Genomic DNA, 21814 nt, shown 5'->3' on the forward strand with positions numbered 1-21814 from the left:
TACTGAAATCCCCCCCCCCCCCCAAGATGACTAAGGAAATGCTTCCATTATATTTCTTTATTTGTTAGATCATTCGAAAGAGATTTTGGACTGGTCACGTGACAAACTTTACAAATTTTCAGCTGCTAGTGTTCACACTGCCCAAAGATCAAGGAGATTGGCAGGGGTCTGTGAAATATCCCTAGTTTGAGTGGAAAGTTTCATAGAAAGTGTCGGAAGAAGTTTCGCGAAAAGTTTGCATTCTCACTGGCAAAACTATGAGATCTTTTGACAGTGTGGCAGTGGCTTGTGTCATTTTGATTTGCATTTGATGATGTCACTGCTTTGTATTTTCTTTGGGGTGGGAATTGTAAATACCTGCCGGGCTGTCACAGCCTGTTATTAAACGAACAACACATTTTCTTATTGAGAAACATTCAAGAAAACACATGGAAATATGTGTGTAACAGATGCTTGGTTTCCCCTTAAACTGTAGTGTGTATAACATTTCTTGGAAATTCTCTTAACTTGGTGTAAATTGAACTTCTCTGATTGTCATATAGTATGTCCCCCTCTTGAATCTGTGAGATACATCTGCTCAATAACATCTGCTCAGGAGTGCTGGAATAATGATTTGTCACCACCAATGTAAACACACCTGTCCATCTCACCAGTGTAAACACACCTGTTTACAAGAGGAGGCTTTTCAGTCCCCACAGTTATTAAGTGTATGCATGTATACACGTATATATTTAGTGAGAGTCTTGTGAAGGTTATAATGGTCATTTATCCTCTGACGCAATTTGCTGTGCGTAACACTTGGAGACAGGCAAGGGCAGATATAGATATGGGATTGCTTTCCTGACCTCAGGTGATTTAACCTTTCTGTTGTTTACACAGATGCTCAGTCTGTTCATTTCTGCCTGATAAAAACATGATAATGGAAGATTTCGCATATTCTAAATTTAGTTGATATGTAATTTGTACAAAGCTCTAACTCTTTTTTTTCTAACTATCATTCTTGCCAAATGACAAATATTACATGTACATGTAACACAGAGAGTGGTTCAAATGATTCTATTGTGATGTTCATTTGTATGTATTTCTCTTACACCTTTATGTTCATTTTATATCATTTATTTCTAAATATATATATATTTTTCTCCTAAGATATGTTTCTGGTAGTATGGCATTGATAGCTTGCCATGTATTTGTGATGTCTTTTTTTTAATGAATCCTGTATTGCTGTGGTTATTATGTGTCATTATAAGGTTCTGTTGGTTTGTTCTGATGGTTTTTAGATCCTTGTGTTTTAAAACTACGTTTTCTTGTACTCTGCATGAGGCCTATGAACTTGGAGGAGCTAAGAAATAGCATGGACCCTACTCACTATCAATCACATTATCTAATATCTAAACTAAACAAAATTTTCTCATGGTTTTTTAATCTTAAAGGGATGGTGTAGTATTGGTGGAGATGAAGATTGGGCTTTTAAATTTTTGCAAGATATTGAGAAACCACTTATGAAATAGTACAGAGCATACTATTCTAAGAGGAATTCAAAGTTTATTTGATGACAATCGATGTTGGAATGACTAAGACATCTAAAAACAAAGTAAAGCAAAGTGATCATAATAAAAGGTGGGTCCCACCTTTTATTGGGTTTGCACTGTTTTGGATATCTCGGCCATTTCAAAACCAATTTTCATCAAATAAATGGTGAATTCCTCTTGGAATTACATGCTCTTTCATATTTCATAATAGGTTTCTCTGTATCTCAGCAAAACATGTTAGAAACATGAAGTTAGGTCTTAACCAAAACTATGCCATCCCTTTAAACAATTTCTTTTGTTGTCATTAAGGTCTTTGAAGATGAGGAATGTTGAGTTTGATATTGCTGGAATGTGTATTATGTAATCGATATCTCCGATATCTCTTTAATACCAATGCAAGCGTTGTGGCCATTACAGGACAAGGGCTGTATAACTTTGCTTTGTTGTCCAAAGCAACAAGGGGCATATCAAGTGAGATGATGGAGAGAAGTGTATTACTGGCTTTTTTGAGGAGATTAGGCAGCAGCATCACTCCAAAATCTTCGAGTGATCCTTGAGGTCACACCAAAATGAGTGAAAATGAACATTTTCACTCAAAATTCACTCCAGTTTCACTCTAAATTCACTCTTTTTTGTATTCACTCCTTTAAGAGTGAATATTTTCACTCGATTTTTTTTTTTTAGAGAGAGAGAGAGATGGCGTGAGAGGGGGTAAGAGAGGGAGGGGTAGATGATAGTAAGTAATGAGAGAAATTGACAGGGAAATACTATCAAGAAAAAGACAGATGTTATGTAATGGTATGTAATATGTTAAGAGACATAGAGAGTGAGGGACATATGTTGTTGTTGGTTTTTTTTTTTTTGCATTCAACAAATTGCAGCAGTACTTTAAAGCAAGTCTGCCTCCAGTGAACTTTCTGCACCATTGTGTATCTATAATCATCCGCCACTCTGAAGAAATGGTTATAGGTGAGACAAGCTTTCGTACTATATGCTATGTATATATATTTAAAAAAAAAACCCACTCTAAACCCCTCAGTCAAAGTGCTGTGAATTTAAAGTATAGACGATATTAGGTGATTAGATATCTATCATGTGTTATTTAGGTTATAGCATAGCCCATTGTCATTGGGATTAACCCGTTGAGGACGGACTGATTTTGCTACAACACGCATTTCCCAGAGACACTTGCCCGAGTATACTCGGGACTTGTCCTCAACGGGTTAAGGTATTAGGCAGTACATGGGGGAGACAATGCATCGTGTGTTTTTCTTCTATCTCAACAGGCAAAGATGAAAAGTTATATGTGGTGAACAGTGCCAGCTACCGTTGACGGCGAGAAGCCATTCTCCCTCTTCGAGCTTGTTTTTTTTTTTTTCACACATACAGTGTGTCCTCATTCTCCTTCCAAGAAGCAGTTCCAGTGGTTTCTCCCACACTTTATTTATAAGTTTTGTTTGAATGAATCTCTTCTTCCATACTTTAGGTTTAGTTCCACTACAAACAGTTGGGTAAGGGCATCGAATCCCTGGGCAAATAGAAGGGCAGAAATGTTGGTTTTCATTTGATGTGGGTGCGTGCTCTGGGCCTCCTTCGCAACGACTGTGGAGATTGTAAAGCCTCTTGTATCTCAAATGAGGGGAGAAATGGCATGAAAGAAGAATTCTACTTGCAGCATATTCTTAAAATGATTTATTTCAGATATTTATTCTTTGTTATCTTCTAAAAGAGAGAAAAAGAACGAACAAAATTATCATACATTGTACATGTTCTATTGAATATTGCATGTGATATGCAGTTACCCAAGGTGCGTAGTTTACAATTTATTTTTCCCCCTTTTTCCTCCAGTAGGAAAGTGCTTGTCTGTGTCAATTTATGTCAAAAGCAGAAAATGGTGGATAAGTGGAAAAGAAGTCTGTGTTTACCAGGGAGTAAATGTCTGATGCAATTAATAAGGTGTTTGAAGCAGGAGAGAGAAAGGAAAAAAGTTTAAAGGGATGGTACAGTATTAGTGGAGATGAGAATTGGGCTTTAAGTTTTTGCGAGATACCAAGAAAACACTTATGAAATAGTACAGAGCATACCATTTTAAGAGGAATTCAAAGTTTATTTGATGAAAATCGGGTTTGGAATGACTGAAACATCCAAAAACAAAGAAAAACAAAGCGATCGTAATAAAATGTGGGTCCCACACTTTATTCGAATCGCTGTGTGTTGGATATCTCAGCCATTTCAAAACAAATTTTTATCAAATAAACGTTGAATTCCTCATGGAATTACATGCTCTTTCATATTTCATAAGAGGTTTCTCATTATCTCACCAAAAAATTTTAGAAACCTGAAATTGGGTCTCAACCAAAACTATACGATCCCTTTAACCTTGCCACAGTTCAGGCCAGTACACATAGACATCTGATATTGTATTAAAGTGCATGTTGATCCATTTTGAGGAAACCTCATATAAATACTGCATGGTTTCCCTTTTTTAAACATCATTTCTAAGAACATATTCATGGAAATAAGGTTTCATATAAAAACAAAACAAAGATATTTTGGTCATAAGGACTTGCAGTATCATATTTTGTGAACAAAAAATAATTATATGCTCATCTTTCAGCTCCAAATCCATCTGTCTTCAACTCTCAGGGAACAGGATCAGTATCCCTTTGTTTGCCATATTTGATATTTTGTTGAAGTCGATATAATTTACCAATTGGTGAATGTTCCCAAATCACCTAAATTATTATAATGGGTGTATATGAGGGATATATTACAATTATTATTAATCAGTCTGAATTGATTGAAAAATTAATCTCTAAAACTTGAATTGCTAGCACTGTACCTGGACATTAAAGTTCTTTTAGGAAATTATATATGAAGCATGCAAAGATACTATTACAAAGCACACAAACACACACACACCCACACCCACACACACATATCATACAACAAAATAAACTCATGGCAATCCATTACATGGCTGTGTATCAATGTCTGGTGATATTCTTGGACCTAATGGTCTGTGTAATAAGTGTAGGCCTCATGAAGGCAGAGCATACAACATACAATGATAAATTCCTCTTATCATGAATAAAATCCTGCATGTTACAAGTTAACAAAAAGGATAGATCAATGCATAGATGAAAAGATCAATTGGTAGGCAGGTGGATAGATAGATATGAAAAGGTTGATAGACAAACAGAGATAACAACAGGGCAGCCAGTTCAACAGGTGTCGTGAACAGTGCCAACTTGGAGCACTGCCCCAGTCTAAGGAAGATATGGATATACCTGTTCACGACACCTGTTGAACTGTCTGCCCCGTAGTTATCTATGGGCTGGTTTTGCTACAACACACATATTCCGTAGACACTTACCTGAGTATACTTAGGACTCATCGTCAACGGGTAAACCGTGATACCAGTAATGTGTCATTTTTCATTTTACATTTCTTATCTATACCAAGGGGGTCACTTTATGCATTACAATGTCTCCCATCTCCTTTTAAAGTCACTTCACCTCCCCCCCCCCCCCTTGTCTCTATGGCTAGGTTACTGTATGTCTTGGTACTAACCTACTTTCTCGCATGCAGCCACTCCTTTTTGAACATACCCTTCCCATCCTTTATTCTGATTTTTTTTTCTCACTTGCCACTTTCCACTTGCTCCCTTACTCCTTTTTGTGATCATTTAGTCTCCTGTCCCTTTTCATCACCCTTGCCACACTACCCTTCAGTTCTCAGAGTTGTCGGGTCACTTTTCACATCACTCTTACCCACCTTACGAGTATTGTGGTAAGCACTATTTGGGCACCCATCCCGCTTCATCATGAATATTCATCAGGCAGTAATATACTGTACTAGTAAATGGCAGAACGCTGGATACGTGCCATAGAATGTAACAACGTATCGCCGCGAAATATAAAAATCTCAAAAAATTGCATCAACGGGGAATGTTAAAGGGCAATTCCACAGTTAGAGGGACATGACCATAAAATTTCAATTTGTTTTTTTCCTTGATTTTTGTGTTTGACTTCAGAAAGAACACATTGATAATTCAGGAAAAACTATTTTTCAGGGTATCTTGATAGTTTTAGGTATTGAATTCACCAATTTTGAACAAGTAATCTTTCAGATTGAATTTCATCAGCAAAATCTCCATAATAGCAAAGAAGATAGCTAGTCAAGGTAAATGCCATTTTCTAGCCACAAATATTGAATTCATAGAGGCAATGCAGTGCTTTCATGATTAGATTAAGTAAAATCAACTTACATGTCTTCGAAATGCAAACATGTGTGCATTTCCCCAACCATTGGACAGTCATGTAACGTTACTAACCAAAAAGTGAAATTATTTACCTCCAGAGAGTGTAAAGTGTCTATGAATGACAATATTTCAATTTTTCCTGCTGTGTCCAATGACTAACTGAAATATAAAAATAAGTATTACTAATCATTATAGAAGTAAGAAATAATAGCAGTCAAAATGTGTAACGTTACTAACCACGTAACGTTACTAACCACAGCCTGTGTGTATTGTAACGTTACTAACCATGAAATAAGTGAATAAGACTCCAATGGACAGGTCCTGGTCTGGCAAAATTTTGCCTGATGATAGAGCCAGATGTCAACTACGAGATTATGTGGTCATACAGTAAAAAGATATTTGCTTCTTTTTTTTAGGAAATTAATTATGCAAATTTACGTATGAAATCATATTTTCACCTATAACTCCATAAAACAGACTGAAGGATTGCTAAATTTTTGTGTAAGAGTTCCTCAAGACACATCAAACAATTTTCTTGCAAAAAAATAGCAAAATCAAAATCAGTTTCTTTTGTTTTTTATTGTTTTGTTAATTTCTTATGTATTTTAATGTTTTTTTACCTTTTGTTTTCTATTGAGTTTTTTTGCCAAAATTTGTTGCAGGCACTTTTTCAAGCTTATCTACATTACAATTGATTAATATCACTGGTCAAAGGTTGAAACAATCTAATTAATATCAAATTAACAAAAAAACACAATTTGCATTGGATTTGCACACGATATCATGAATTTGAGCTGTTTTCAGGTCGACATGCATTTATGCCAAACATTACATAATTGCAGAACGGTGTACCCGGACGTCGCAAATTTGGTCTCAAAATATGCGGGAGACTTCAATGAAAAAAGTCATGAGACGATGCAGCAAAATCTTTGCACGTTGCGGAATCGTGGCAGGAAATGTTGGGGGGGGGGGTCTACAGCATTTGCATCACTACAGAAGGCTCACAAGGTGCACATTGAGCGAATTTTTTTTTAAAACCACTTCCAATGGGAAGGGGCAATTGATGGAATCTGTGGGCTAGCAGAGCATTTTGTGTGGAAAGTAGTGTTAAAAACAATTGAGGCCATCGCTTCAAATTTTCTGCCCCAATTTGAAATTATCATACAATGGTTTGTCGGGGTTAATTACGCTTCAGGTACAGCGAACAGACTTTTGTTTTCAGAACAGTGCAGAGATTAGACATTCAAACTGGTCTAAAAGAAAAAAAAATACATGTCTCTAGACTTGAATAAACATGAATTCAACTAATACACTGTATTATTTGAGTTAATGTCATATGACTTTCACAATAATATAAAACATTGCATTATGCTGGATTCCTATTGTGCAATGACTACGCACACCACAATTGGCCATACACTGTACACACTACATACCGGTACATTAGTTTTTGCTCTTTGATTTCTTTCCCCTTTATTAAAGGTACTCTTGATAAGGAACACATTAACTGTTTTGCTCAATAAAACAGGCTGCTTTTGTGAATTACTGTGAGTCATGATAAACAGTGATTGGCAAAGTTCTGAAACTGTGGATATCACTTGACCTAGCCTTTAAAAGTGGTACTTTTTTTTAGTTTGCAATTTATGCAAACTTTTTTTCTAGTCTTTTTTAACATGTACAAGTACAATGTTACATGTATTATACTGCACGAGTTTGATGATTGAAATAAGAGTTTCATGTCTTATCTGATGTTTCTTAGCTTTAACTTTGCATTCTCATGGGGAAACATGTAATGATTTGAGTTAACACACAATTCTGTTATCACTGGACAAACCGTAATGTTACTAACCGTAACGTTACTAACCATGATTTTTGTACTTAATTTTCAAACAAAGCTATAATGAGAAAGAATATTTGGGGTAGACATTGCCCTTAAAGCTAGAAATGAAAAATAAGTGTTGATATATTTCAAGCTATGCCAGTTTTAGCAAACTTTTTGTTCAAAGATGCTCATCAATTTTTTATGTCCTTTTTTTGTAACGTTACTAAGCGGCATTAAAAGCAGACCTTTCTTCTAAAATAATTCATGAAATGATTTCATTCTTTGCTCTGTTCTAGGTCTACACTAGAATGATCTCTGGTGACATTAATGAGACTTCACATCCACAGATAGAGAAATGAGTCTAATCTAAATCATGAGAATGCCCTTAAAATGTAACGTTACTAACCGCGGAATTGCCCTAAAACGTCTCGCCGGGAGATGGGAAAAATGTTCAGTTTTGCCAGGAAATGTAAAAACGCTGCTGGGAAATGTAAAAATCATGTATTTCTATGGTGTTACGGATACATGTAGATGATGAATATTCATGATGAAGCGGGACGGGTGCCCAAATAGTGCTTACCCAGTATTGTCTGCACAAACACAAATTGCCTAACGTCTCACAGACCCTACATTTCAGTGATTCTCACTACACGCTGATGCCTAAATTTCGGAGCCACTTGCATCAAAGCTCTTCATTTGAAGGCCAACTTTTGTACTATTTCTGTGATCAATCATCTGAGATGGGATGGAGTGGGAACAAAGTGTATGGATAAAATGTAAAGAATTAGAAAGCTTAAAGCCTGGTCTGTTAAAAAATCCAAGGTCATGTACTGTAAAACAAGGAATGTTCGCATGCATTTTAATTTCACTAATTTTGTGAGAGTCAAAATTGAAATGCGTGCAAAAATATATTGCTTCACAGTAATGGATAATCAGTGACTTAGTCATTTTGTCAGCCTCTAGTGATTAGTCGCATATCACAGATGGACTATGTACTGCACATTAAGTTAGAAACCAACTCTTGATTACAACTCTCAAAACAAAATGTGTGAGAAATGCATTCTAATTATGTGCACATTCATTTTGAGTATTTGTTCATATAAAGGTCACTATTCTTAATCATTTGTTTCATTTTGTTTTTACAATTTGAAAAATAATTGTGTGTTTTACAGCTGCTATGTTTCTGTGATATTTGCTGGTATGGCCAAATCATAGTTTAAGCATCCATTGGTTTGTGGAGGCCATAAACATGAACCCTTTCTCATTGTCCTACCATATCAGTGCTGTCTGTGGCTTAATAGGTTATGTCATACAAGTTTCACAAGTGGCATACTGTAAAAGTGGAAGTTTTCGCGGTGTTGAAATTTTAGCGCATTTCGCGCAATCAGAAACTAGCGCGAAAATAAAAGCACACAAATATTTTTGCTTGCCATATGTTCCTGTGCGTGATGTCTTGATTCCGCAGAATTAAAAACACGCGAAACTCTTCTCACCCAGCCTCGCGCGAAAGTATCCACTTTTACAGTATGTGGATTATCTCTGTGTTATGTATGAGTAGCAGGGACCTTTTCTTTAGGTCCGCTTCTCTTGTACTGCACTCTTCAGTTGGTCTTCTCCTGTCTTTAGCCGCACAGTCAGGGTACGCCTCCAGTGTGAGAGGCCAGTGACAAGTTCATTCCACTGCTCTGTGTTGATGGCCAGAGCCTTCAAGTCCCCCTTGACCACATCTCTGTAGCACAGCTGAAGAGTGGCTAGTTTCTCTCTAGTCAGTTGCCAGTTGTCCATAGAAGATGTCCATGAGGATTTGACCATCCTCCAAATGATGCACATAGCCTATCAAGCAAAGCCTTGTATTGCCTGTGGAGGATTAATGTACTTAGAAGGCAAGCATGTGATGTAACTGATGTTTGGTACTTGCCCCTCCATGAGAGGACAAGTATGATGTGGCAGATACACATCAAATAGAAGATTTTCAGTCTTTTCTCTTGCTTGGTTTAAATCTGCCATGTGTTATTCCCACAGAGTAATGTGCTGAGGATGCAGGTATTGTACACTGCCATCTCTGTCTTTAAAGAAGGTTTAGATTTCTTCGACACCTGTGTGGAGAGGCAAGTGAGTGTTGTTGCTGCCTTTTCTATTCTCGTTGAGCTCTGCATCCAGGATGAGTTTGCTGCAGATTGTTAGAAGTTACGTGAACAGGTTCACAGCTTCTGTTGCTTAGTATAGATCTTCCACATGTTACTCCCATAGAGTAATGCGCTGAGGATGCAGGCATTGTACGCTGCCATCTTTGTCTTTAAGGAGAGTTTAGAGTTCTTCCACACCTGTGTGGAGAGGCAAGTGAGTGTTGTTGCTACCTTTTCTATTCTCGTTGAGCTGCATCCAGGATGAGTGTGCTGCAGATCGTTAGAAGTTATGTGAACTGGTTCACAGCTTACAGCTTGTAGTCATCAATCATGATGGATGACAATGCCTCTACACCCTTTCCCTCATAGCTCTCTAGACCAACAGGCAGCCCAAAGACCTTGCAGGTCTGGGAGAAGCGATCCTTTTTGGGATGGAGCTTCTGCTGCATATGGGTTGTAGCAGCAGTATCATCCACAAAGGGCGTGTCTCTGATCAGTGCCTACTATACTTTTGTTTTGGCTTTGAGGTGGGCAAGGTTGAACATCTCTCTGCCTGCTGATGGTTGCTTCCACAGTGAAGGATTTAAGGGGTGCTCTCTTCCTCAGGACTGGTCCCAAAGCTTTCTTGATGCCAATGTACATTCTTCAGATGTTCCTGTTTACGGCAGCAGTTTGAATTTCTTTGCTCAGTCAGATTCAGTACATGCTGGCTCAGTGCCTGACTGTCTTTTGAACCTTGCTTCTTTCAGCCCTAAGAATCTGGAGGTTCTTCTTGTTGGGGTACTTCTTGTACTCTGCTAGCATGGCACATTTGGCTCCGGTGTTGGATGTCATCTTATTTGACTTGGCTACAAACCAATCATGTAACCAATGGTTTTTGCCCCCCAAATGGCCAAAGCTGGGGATACTTTGTCACAGCTCTTCCCACTTCTTTGTGCTGGACTCCTCATGACAGAAGGCTCCAAGTTCCTCCTCAAAGATCGGGTGGCAAACTGCTCCACAATTGCTGGTCAGCATATGTGTCTTTCATCTCTTTGGCTGGTGTGGTGGAATTTCTTTGACTGCATTCTGAATTTGCAACACACAAATGAACGGTCAGCACTCAGACAAGATTAGGGTCAAGTAACATGTCCTTGAGAGTGGTGCACATTGTAGGGATCCGGTCCAGTTGTTGCCTGTGTTTGGAATGTGGATGTCTCCAAAAAAACTTGTTTTGGGGGGTGATCTGGAAGTGTGAGTCAGAGATGCCAACTGTTGTTTGTTTGCAGTATTTTATACTTTTTAAAACTAAAAATACTGCAGTTTTCATGGAATATTATGTGTTTCCCCAATCGTGTCACTACTCCTGTGTATTGCAAGAAAGGTAAAATTGCTGTTTTTCCACCAAACATACCCATTTTTCAGCCCTCAGAATACTGTGATTCTGTTTACAAGGCCACACTGCCTCATAACAGTTTTTGTTTTTACCTGCTTAGCCACTTCTCACTATGTGTTTGTTATTCCCTCCTTTCCACAGAACATCATGGACATGGTCTAGGAAATGTAATGATGTGAGACGTGATTCACCAAATTGCCCCTACCTTTGAAGGATCCTGTGACATAGGCATTGAGTGTGCCTGTCATCCCGAAGGCCTGATAAACTCAAATAATATTGATTACCTAACTGGTAGTGTTGAATATATCAGAATGTTTGCTTCCCAGTTCTCTCCACTTCACTGCCAAAAACCTACCTCAGAAACTTAGAGAAAGCTGCTCTCTAGATAAGATGTGCCATTTAAACTCAATAGATCAATTCAAACCATTGTAGTAAATTGCTTCAAAAATATTGAAGAAGAAATGAATTTTTGTTAAACCATTGTAATAGTTTTGTAAGTGAGACAAGATGTAGGCCTAGTTAAGATACCAAACTTCAGACATTCTTTTCTACAAATATCAATATTTCTTATAGGGCCTCAGCGAAGGCACTTTTTAAAGACTTTTCAAATTTTCCAAACCTCTTCATCTAACTGTGTGCAACTTAAACAGGATAGTGCTTTGATTGTTCAAAATTACATACCTAGCTACCCTCAAGTACTGGTAATTCCTGTATCATGACTTGAAATAGTTTGTCTTCATTGCACACCAATGTGTAACCTGATGACTAAATTATGTTTCAGTGTTACCCATAAAAGTATGAAAGAAACACATACACATTTCATTGTCTTTTTTTGTACCTGGACAGAAGAAGTTCTTCTTCAGGGCTAAAATTTGATTTAGGATGTGTTTCAGTGGCATTGAGTTACATGAAATCTGTTTTTGTGCATGTCATCTGATTTTGTCCCCAGTATCTATAAGGATATTTTTCTACATAATAACTTTTTTTTTCCACCATGATTGTAGAAAAGAAGAGTGTTTTGTGTCCCTAGTTTAGTCCTTATGAATCCTGTTTCAGCACTCTAATTGCAATATTTCCAGGGGAGCAATAAAATGCATGCGCAGTTTCATATCTCTGTGCCTGGAAGCTGAGATGATGTTTACTTTTGGAAAAAGAAGAAAAACAATCTTTTTTTATGCAATGGAAGTGTTGTTTCCTACTGGCAATTAGAAGTTCTTTTTTAGCTTTCTGATTCATCTGTAAATGGACAGTGATTGCTATCTCAAGGCTCCAAGTAATAAACTCTTGTGAGCATATTTTTCTTAGCTGTGGTATAAAAGAGACATCCAGTGCATGAAATCACTGAATCATATTTTGCTTATTACCATGCCCAATGATGAATTGATGTACGAGACATTTATTAGTAGTATGACTTTAGTTATACTGATGATCAGAATTAATATAATTTTGGAAGGAAAGTTGTTGGGAAGAAACTGGCTCAGCACTGCTTCAAAGAAAAAAACTCACACACATACACATACACACAAGAAATAAAGGCCCAACACAAATGTAGATATGCTAGATAAGTGCTGCTCTCAGAATTTCAGTTGTAAAAGTTTTGAGTTGGAAAACAAGTGTTTTGTCAAAATTTTTACTTGTCCTTGTGGTATGCAACACTTCTTAGTTTATATGCTATCATGAATAAAGTGGGGGAAGTCGTAACACATGTGTTCCTCTGATTTCTCTGTTTTGAAGAAGAGCTTGAAGCGCATGACATTTTAACTACTTGAGAAGGCTCTTTTAGTCAAGTGTCATTTGACAGGCACTGGGACAATTTGTCAAATTTGAATTTTGTCTCACAGGAAGCTAAGGCCCTTATTTAGACTAAGAAGAGTGACAAAGTAGATTAGATATCAAGCTATTTCAAGGTAGAATCAAGATTCTACCTCTCAGATTCCTGAGAGGTCACCATATTATAATTTTTTTTTTCATCTTTCATTTAAAACTTCCCTATCATACTTCCCTATCTTCCCCCTAAAAAAAGAGGAAAATATAAGTATTCAGCACTAATGACATAGAAATCTGATACATTTACTTCCAGAATGCAGGGTCTTCCAAAAGTATTTGTACTTTTGTTTGTTTATTTAGGATTCACGTCTTTTAAGTAAAATGTTGTTTAGCGTTACTGTTAAATAAGCTACTTAGAACTTGGTAGTTGTTTTTTTTTCCTGTATATGTATCATAGTGTTGTATTCAAACATTGATGTATGTCTAGATATATGTATGTATGTATGTATGTATGTACACGTATGTATGCATTTTTGTTTGAATGTGTACACAAATTCTATATTTGCCACTGAATTTGGATAATATATCTCCAAGCAATTATCCTGAGAAAATAGCTATCCAAGTTCTAGATTACTGTCAAATCCCAAGGAACTTTCTATCTTTTTCATATGGATCTTGCAGTAATTGTTTGCTTGAGTGCAGTTTCAGTATGCTGTAGATGACCTGCTATATGGCCTCTATATTAATTCTTGTCATCTTTTTTTATTAGGAAGTAATACACTACACAAATATTCAATTTCATTTCCTGTAAAAGTGTTGAACATCAGGTCAAATGATGGCCTCCGTAAAAGGGACACGGAAGAAAGCGCGGTAGTATACTGAAATCTTTATGCTGGCAATTATCTTTTGATTGCTCATGTACATTGTTGAGGTGTTCACAATCATCTGCTATATTCAGATTACTCCAAAGTCACTGTTTTCCAGAGCACGGACAAGAAAGTAAATGAAAGACAAACCAAAATTAACAGACAAACACAATAACCACATCTTGCCTCAAATTTTGACACACAGAAAACCGCGGTAATAGCATCCTCCAGTCCCCCGCTGCGCAATTAGCATTCCCAGAAGCGGGCATCTCGAGCCAGAGTTTTTGGAATAAAGATGTTCAGCTACTCTGGAGTGGCTCTCTCCTCCACGCGGAATGCCACTTGTTTGGCATTACAGCTCTGTAGGCGAACTGGAGAGAGCTACGGTGACATTGGGGCATCGATTTGGGGGGGGGGGGGAGGGAATATCCAACCGGCAAAACGCTCTTGAGTAGGTAAAATAAAAAAAAAAGGGGCAAGGCTGGCATGCAGAGCGTCATCTAACGGGAGCCTGCAGTAATGGGCATATCGACAGGTAATTGCTTCCTTTCGCACTTGTCGATGGAACAGGCTAGCTTTCTCCAGTAGAAACATGATAGCCAGAACATATGAAGATAGAGAGAAAAAATAATCAGTTCATCTCAAGACTGTGTCGCCCATCAGAAATCTTAAATTTGATGTATATTCATAGGTGTTTGTGTGTGTGTGTGTGTGTTCGTATGTGAATGATGAGACAAACAAGATGTTTTGGATGTAGTTATACTCTTTGTCTTAAACAACATTCGTACATGCATTCCAGTACTGTTGTATACACTTGCAAAACTAACTGCACTCAGAGGGCACAACTCTCCACAGTGGCTGTTGGGTCACTTACACCATAGAGAGTGAGCATGCACCTTGAAAAAATAAAATTAGATTATGATACAAAACAAAACTACTAACTAATCATGTGTTCATTTTGGGTCTAGGGCAATTACCCCCTGTCAATTACCTCAGACCCTTCTCCTGACCCTAACCCTAATCCTAATCCTGAACCTAATCCTAACCCTAGCCCAAACCCTACCCCTAGACCTAACCCTCACCCTTATCTTTGCTCCAACTTTATCATTAACCAGTATTTGACCTGAGGTAATTGTCAGGGGGGGGGGGGTGGGGGGGTTGGGGGAGGGGTACGGTTCCTTGTGCCGTAATGGACCTTTTTTGATCACACACACAAAAAAGGAAAATCATCAAAATCTATTCCTTACTTTTCTAGTAGTATTGCTAACAGTCAAACAAACAAACAAACATGAATGTGCCAGCCAAAACAAAACCTTCATGGTGGAGGCAAACATTTATGCTTCCTTGCCATTCTTAGACCACTATCCTCTATCTGACTGCCTTACCTGACAGGTCAACGTGGTATAATTGTTTTGACTCTCACGTTACAGCTATTTAACCTAGATTTACCTCTGAAAAAAAAAAAATGTTTGCATTTGTAACATAATGCCGTATAATTTTGTTAATTAGTATCAGTTCATATAATGTAATGAAAACAAAAAATGCTAATGATCAAATAACATTTACTCTTGTTCATCAAAACACCTTATAATTTGCCGTAAATGAATAACACTAAAAGATCATGTGTGGTGTCATTTATAGGTCATACTGAGAACAACAGGTTTGAGTAAACAGTGAATCTTAAATACCACTACAGAAACTGAAAACGGTGAGGTCTGTGATAAAAAGCTGTAGCTATAGCACAACGGAATAGTGTAATTATAGTCTAAGATACATATATTGAAATGTAATTACATGATTCAGTCACTGCATTGGTTGGGATAGACTTTTTCAGGTTTAGTGTAAGGACCTCAATTCATTGAGTGTGTGCTATTGATATTTCACCGCCTATGGGACAAAAGCATACACTGGCTCCCTAATTAAGCCATCTATCACTCCTTAAGCCTTTTGTAATTGAATGTAATTCCTCGTGCAACTATAAACGGAGGTGATAACTAGCATCATTACAATGCGGGAAGCTTGACACTTACTTTGGACTCAGTGTTTACCTTACAAGTTGCCCTTTGTACCTCTCGGCACCCCCCCCCCCTTTCATCTCCTTAAGCTGTTATCACCACACAAATGTAGGTGCATGCACATAAAAGGGCACGCTACAAGTCTTGATTAGTTGGCTATTGGATACATTAAGGTCATCCAACAACAAAAACTGGAAAATGCTTGTTTGTATTACTTTACAGTTGATTTTATTTGCAGTTGCATTACAGTTGCATTTTATCTTCTAGAGAGTGCCGGGAATTGAATACCAAAAACTTGTCTACGCTGAACCGTTTAGATGCGTTGTTTTCAACCTGTAGCTGTTGTAAACTTGTACTCAAAATTGCCTGCATGTTTCAAAGAAGTTTGTGTGTGTTTATCCCAACAGGAGCCCTTCCCTGGACTGAATATTATGGTGTTAATGAGTCGAGGGTAGCCAAATTGCCGAGGGAGCTAGTCTCAAAATTATCCTGTCGTGACCGAGGGGACCGTAATTCAATATTGGAAGCAGGTAGGACTACCAGGCGCAATCGCTTGCCTTCGCTTCTCTTGTCTTGATTTTTCCTTCTTTATTTCTTTTTTTCCTCCTCTTCTCTCTCTCTGTCTATCTCTCACACTGTCTCATTCTCGTGATCTCCACACCGTGGAATTGATCAACTTGTTTTAGAAAGACCAGGTGGGAGGGTGGGAAATGAATGTTTGTTTCACGTGACGGATGGCCGCGGCATCATGACCGTCAGATTCGGTGTGAGTGACGAGACCATTAAAGCCCTCAGCAACTGGGATGACACAGCGGAGAACGAGGAGAGATAGGATGAGAGACAGACAGACAAACAGAGGAAGTGAGGGAGAAAGAGAAGGAGAGATGGAAATTGAGAAACTGACTGACAGACATAGCAGTAGTGATACAGACACCTACATTAGATGAAGGTATTATCAGCTTATCCCTTCTGTACATACAAAATGCATTACAAAGTTAGGTAGCCTATATTCTTAGCTAATATGCTTTGTATATAAATTCAGACTATGTTTAGTGGCGTTCTAGATCAGACAAATGAAGACAAAAAAGTAAAAATCATTTCATAGTCATGCAGAAGTGTACTTTTTCACTGTTAAAATTTCCCTGATTGTTAATGAACACACTGAGGAGGAGCAAATTTTCCCATAGCATGCACTTCCCATACACACCTGGCCAAGTATGTTCAGGACTGGTCTTCAATGGGTTAACGGCTGCTGGTTCCATCAGTGTGCAAAATGTACAATAGACTGGAGACTACAAATATATAAGATGCTTTGCAGAGATGATTTAATTGGCAAAATGAAAGGATTCACTGCTGGAGAGATGAGGGAATGAACATTGTGAGAGAGACAGAATATTTAGATTAGGCCAAGTAAATAATTACACACTGCTCCAAGCTGATGTGGACAAAGCTGAAAAGTGGCACTCGGCACTGAGCGTATCAGTATGTCACAAAGAATGCGAAATGTTAGGTCACACAAGGATGAATTTAGAGTGCTAGATGAGGTTAAACAAAGCAAAGAAAAAAGCAGAATATGCATAAATATGCAATGTGAGGTTTTCCAATAAGTCAAAGCAAGATGGTTGTCATGAGAGGAGGCATATCGAGATAAAGGAACCCAAAATGATTCTGAGCCCCACTCCCCTGTGGGATGCTGGACTGAATATACTCCAGAGTGGATGCTGCAGTGTGCATAAAAATAGGGGTGGGAATGTACTCTTAAAACAAAAGACAAAACAACAAAAGCTGGGAAGATCACTTAATCTGTCACAAACAACAAGCAGTAACTGGAGGTTGAACGCTGATGATTCCTGTTGGAGAGGGAAAGGGAAAAAAAGTCAACAGGAAACCAAACTGGCAACCATGTGGTGCCAACCCCGGCAATTTACATTACCTTCCATGTTACTCGCGATAATATTTCACCGTTTCATCCTTCTCATCAGTCTTGCGAGACTCAAACAAGGCACGAAGGGGCATGCCAGACTTGTCTTGAAAAATGCACATACCAGGGCAATATTGACTCGAGTCGGCCGCCTTAACCCCCTCCGCTCCATCGTCGAAAGGCTGCAGGAGCTCGTCAATATGGGCACGACTCTGTTGCATGTATAGTTTTAACATGATCAGCAGCCAGAGAAAAGTGTTAAGGACCAAGGTGGGCTTGATGGGGATGGAAAGGGACCTCTTGGTGACAGTGTGCAATTGCATCACTTTGACATTTATTATGGAGAGTCTTTAATGTATTTGTGTATGATCGCTGTTTTTGTCACCATATTGTCCTGGTACACACGGCTCAATTAACCCCTTGAGGATGAATTTTTCTATAACACGCATTTCCCGTAGACACCTGCCCAAGTGTACTAGTCTTCTGGGACTAGTCTTTGGGACTAATCTTCAACAGGGTAATAGTATCTGTGCCACAACATTTATCTCATTCTACAGTTTGTTTGTCTCCTATACTTTAAGATAAGTATTATCTATAATAATTTTTTTTAACAACCTGTAACATATCAGTCATAAAATCCTCCGAATGGAAATGGACAAATTTGAGAATATGTGATATTGGCATATCATTTTTCAAGTGATAGGCTCCAATTTTCAGTTGACCACTGTTTTCCATTATTCCACGATATTACTTTTTGTCACCATTGCTGCATTGTTTCTATTAATTCATTCGTAAATTTCATATTAAAATTCATGATTTGTATTTCTTACAAATTGTTAAGATATGATTTATTAAAGGTATACTTTGTATTTGTATTATCCTTTGGGGGATGGAAATAAAGTGAAATTGAATCACATTGAATTGAAATGAATTTAACTGAATTGAATGGAATTGAATTGAATAGAATTAAAAGATGAAATAAACTCACCAAAGTTTACAAAGGTGACATATTTATGTAGAATCTCAATTCGCATTTGGCACAGTTGTCATGCCATAAGAATTATGTATAAAGGCAGACTTTTCCACCTCAAAGAAAGCTCTCATTTGCAAAATTGTTCAGGTTTGAACAGATGTTACCTGACAATTATAGATCAAAACTAATGTCAAACGCACATCATTACTTTAACTCCTTATCAAATGTGAAATGTTCTCCAAAAAAATGTAAATCCTTTTTCACTCAAAATCCTCGAAGGTGATTAGTTATTTCAAAGAACATGACAAAAATACCAACAATGCTTTTATACTGTTGGAAAATATTCTTTCAAATGAAATTCAGTTGAATTCTATGCCATTAAAGGCGTGATGTTTTGAATAGCGCGCTATTTTCTGACTTGGGAAATTAACCCGATCACGAAATAGCACACTATTTGATAATGTGAATACAAATTACTGTAAAAGTGGTTTCTTTCGCGGTGGTTTTATTTTTGCGCTTTTCGCGCTTTGAGGTTGAACCGCAAATTTAACATCACGCGAAAATGTTTTGAACTCGTCGCTTGTTACAACGCTATCATTACCGACCGCGAATTTAAACACACGCGAAAAAGTCGGCACCGATGGAAACCGCGAAAGTTTCTGTACCCGAAAGAAACCACTTTTACAGTAGCGTGCTAATTTTATTGCTCTGAGCGAGAAAATTTCTCGAGTCCAACTCGAGAAATTTCCGAAATAGCGGGATAATTTGCGAACTAGCGTGCTATTTGATAGTGTGAAATCGCCTTAAGAAATTTGCACGATGCATCCCGTCATGCCTAGCGTGTGTGATGGCGATCACGTGGGTAATTCTTTTGAAAGTTCGCGCTCTACTGGTATACCCGACACTGTTTGTGCATGCTCAGCTGTCAAATTAGCTCGAAAAAAATTTGGTCTAATTCTCTTCGGGCTGATGTGAATAGGAAATGAAATAGCGCGCTAATTTGCGATCGCAAAAAATATCTCGAGCATGGATTTTTATCGGGCTGACATGAAAATGCCTTTGAAGTAAACTTTGTATAATTCATTTGTAATGGCTACGATTAACCTAGATATTAAAGATGGGCCTTCCCTTTTGCATTCCTTCCCAAGTAGCACAGAACATGATATATTCCACCAGAATGACAAGACTATTGTAAAGCTATAACATTTCTGTGATATTTGAAGGTTGTTAGCTGTTAACGAATTCAAATAATGCACCAAATGCTCACCATAACATATTTTGTGTACTAGGCACAGCTGCGTACATAAATCCTCCTGTAGTTGTAATATGATACTTAGGGCCTATACTTCGAACAAAAGATATGCATGTTAAAGCTGTCAGAAAAGAAGAATTCACTAGCTTCTCTTACTTTGTTATCGATGGCAAATAGCAACACACCACTAACATGAACTATATGTGCAACTAAGTGCATCACACAGGTTTGTAAAACTAGACGTAGTTTAAATTTGTAATTTTTTCATAGTATGAAAAAATTATTCAAATCTTAACGGTCAATTTAACTAAACAAATAAAGACCCTCTTGAGTTCAAAATTTACAGGAGGTTTCCAAATAGTCTTTTCTTCAATACCTAAGTGTTCTCACCAATTTTTCAAAAATTTGCATCCAAAAGGGATTGGCTGTCTTTAATTGTGCTGACTCCTATTATTCTGGTGTCCACAAATTATTCTTTAAAAACAAAATCTAGAATGTGTGGGACTTTGAATAGTTAGAAAGAGTGTTCTGCTGCCTTTCACTTATAGGCTGGCTTACCGATGTATTCACATTTATTAGATTTATGTTCTGGCCCACTGTAGCCCACATTGTTGTATTTATTTCAAATGCTTTCTGTATTGAAGCAGGTGGGGTTCATATTAGCAGTATAGATTCTGATTTTAGATTAGCATTCCTATACCGTTGCAGAAGATACCCATAGGCAATTATGTGAGACACGTCCCTCTGAATGAATAATCCTGCAAATTTTCTGTGAAAATATCTTCTACAGGTGTACCTGATATACATGCAGCAAAGAAATGTTCAGCCCTAAATGTCAACTCGACACAGAAATGCAAATCCAGCTGCATTATTCTTTTCGTTTTTAATTCTAAATAGAAAGGAATGTAAATGGTAGTGGAGCTCAAAATGAGAAGGAAGAAAAAAAGATTAGAATATAAGACAAAAAGCAGAGTAATTTCCCTGTGCACACTTAATTATTTTGCCATCTTCATGATATCGTGATGTTGTGCACTATGAATTATAACTTTTGATAATGACAAGTTGTTTTTAACCATTGAATCACAAACAATCTGCACATGGGTATGATGTCAGAATGACATTAAATTCCAGAGTCATTATATGATATGTATGTATGTCTGTATGCATGTATGTATGTATGTATGTATCATATCTATGTATCTGCATACTGATGTATGTGTATTACAATAGATATTCATGTTTGTGTGTATTTCTCTAGGAACAGTGCATACGTATAGATATCTCTGTATATATGTGTGCATATATATTCCATTTCAGGCTAGCTCATGTCTTCTTATGTTATTGGTGTCCTGGTTTGTATGAGATTTAGAGCACTGTGATACAATGCATCAATCTGGGAATTACTATGTTTTCTCGCCACAGAAGCTGATAGAATTACATAAATTTGCTGTTCCAGTTAACAATCATGTGCTAGGAGTAGATCTCATTAATCTTGAGATGATTGCTAGGTGTCAGGTACCTACAATGCAGTGATTAGCCCTAACTGTGTCAATGAATCAAAAGTGTACAAATTTCACGCACATAATGTACCTACGGACAGGTAATATGGTACGCAGAGTGTTAAAAGGCTGATGTCAAGAAAGGAAAGCAAATATCTAACATGTGAAATAGGGACAAAACCATCAGAAGTAGAGATTGTAGAACTTTCCAGATGTAGAACATCAAAGCATCAACAACTAGAGAAGCACTCTGAGAGCACAGACCTCCGCCAAGCATGCAGCCCATTTCCACCCGCACTGATCTTGTTCTTCCACAGAGATCAGTGATTTCCACCCATACGTACTGCATTGTGTGCTGAAAGCCGCCCGATTTCCCAATATACTGAAGTAGAAGCCTTTGTT

General features: G+C 37.7%; 1 protein-coding gene across 1 annotated transcript in view; it reads left to right on the forward strand.

Moving 5' to 3' along the window:
- Window positions 1-21814, forward strand: part of LOC139728861 (zinc finger MIZ domain-containing protein 1-like) — a gene marked incomplete at its 3' end in the record, with an annotated part of 313304 nt that overhangs the window by 62536 nt on the left and 228954 nt on the right. The window contains exon 3 of the mRNA XM_071639801.1: window positions 16175-16297. The remainder of the gene's footprint in view (window positions 1-16174; window positions 16298-21814) is intronic.

The sequence above is a fragment of the Diadema antillarum genome, unplaced genomic scaffold (genome assembly GCF_040938485.1).
Source record: "Diadema antillarum isolate AM-2024a unplaced genomic scaffold, OU_Dant_1.0 seq00000203_RagTag, whole genome shotgun sequence".
In the NCBI taxonomy this organism is placed as follows: domain Eukaryota; kingdom Metazoa; phylum Echinodermata; class Echinoidea; order Diadematoida; family Diadematidae; genus Diadema; species Diadema antillarum.